The sequence below is a fragment of the Lathyrus oleraceus genome, chromosome 4, assembly GCF_024323335.1.
Source record: "Lathyrus oleraceus cultivar Zhongwan6 chromosome 4, CAAS_Psat_ZW6_1.0, whole genome shotgun sequence".
NCBI lineage: Eukaryota > Viridiplantae > Streptophyta > Magnoliopsida > Fabales > Fabaceae > Lathyrus > Lathyrus oleraceus.
This window is the reverse complement of record NC_066582.1, coordinates 462,319,178-462,320,315: the sequence shown is the minus strand read 5'-3', so window position 1 is coordinate 462,320,315 and position 1,138 is coordinate 462,319,178. Positions and strand designations below refer to the sequence as shown.

Genomic DNA, 1,138 nt, shown 5'->3' with positions numbered 1-1,138 from the left:
GGTAGTCCCACGGAGGACCCAAACCTACACTTGTCAGTATTTTTACAATACGCATACACGGTTAAAGAGAATGGTGTCAGCTCAGAAGCTATAAGACTCTGTCTTTTCCCATTTTCATTAAGAGATAGAGCTAGAGCTTGGCTCCAGTCTCTACCATCCAACTCTGCCACTACGTGGAACGAGTTGAAGAAAGTCTTCTTAGCCCGATATTTCCCACCTAGCAAGACGGCTATGCTAAGAGCCCAAATAAACGGGTTTAAACAAAAGGATAATGAATCACTTTTCGAAGCTTAGGAGAGATACAAAGACATGATGAGGCTATGCCCACATCACAGTCTAGAAGAATGGTTGATAATCCACACCTTTTATAATGGTCTCTTGTACAATACAAGATTGATAATAGACGCCGCCGTATGTGGCCCATTGATGGATAAACCATACAACGAGGCCTATCAACTCATTGAAAGTATGACCCAAAATCATTACCAATGGGGAAGCGAAAGAACCTCTGTAGAGAAACCTCAACCGAAGGGCGGCATGTACGAATTGAGCAATCTTGACCATGTCAACGCCAAGGTAGATGCCCTGACTCAGAAGATAGACAGTTTGACCATAACACCAACAACCACCGTGGTTGCCATAGCACCAAACTGCGAGATATGCAGAGTTCAAGGGCATACTACCCCAGACTGTCAACTCTTGACAGGAACTTCCGCGGACCAGGTGAACTATGGTCGAGGAAACCACTACTCAAATACCTATAACCCAGGTTGGAAGAACCATCCTAACTTCTCATACAAAAATAATAATGCATTGTATGCACCTAATCAAGCACCTGCTGTACCACCAAGATATCAAAAAGCTACCACAAATACTCAAAATGCTCCTAGGAAATCAAACTTAGAAATAATGATGGAAAACTTTATAGCTACCCAAGCTCAAATAAATAAGGATTTATTAAATCAAAACATACACACTAGTGAGCAAATCAAGCAGTTAGAAAACAAGGTAGACACATTAGCCACCCACAACAAAATGTTGGAAACTTAAATCTCACAAGTGGCTCAATAACAAGCACCTACTGCTGCTCCTGCAGGCACATTTCCTGGACAGCCGCAACCAAACCCGAAAGGTCATG

The 1,138-nt window shown here is 42.5% G+C and overlaps 1 non-coding gene across 1 annotated transcript; it reads right to left on the bottom strand.

Moving 5' to 3' along the window:
* Positions 1-231: 231 nt before the first annotated feature.
* On the bottom strand, positions 232-338 carry LOC127076925 (small nucleolar RNA R71). The gene has a single exon (XR_007786939.1). It is a non-coding gene; the product is annotated as a small nucleolar RNA R71 (small nucleolar RNA).
* Positions 339-1,138: the final 800 nt, after the last annotated feature.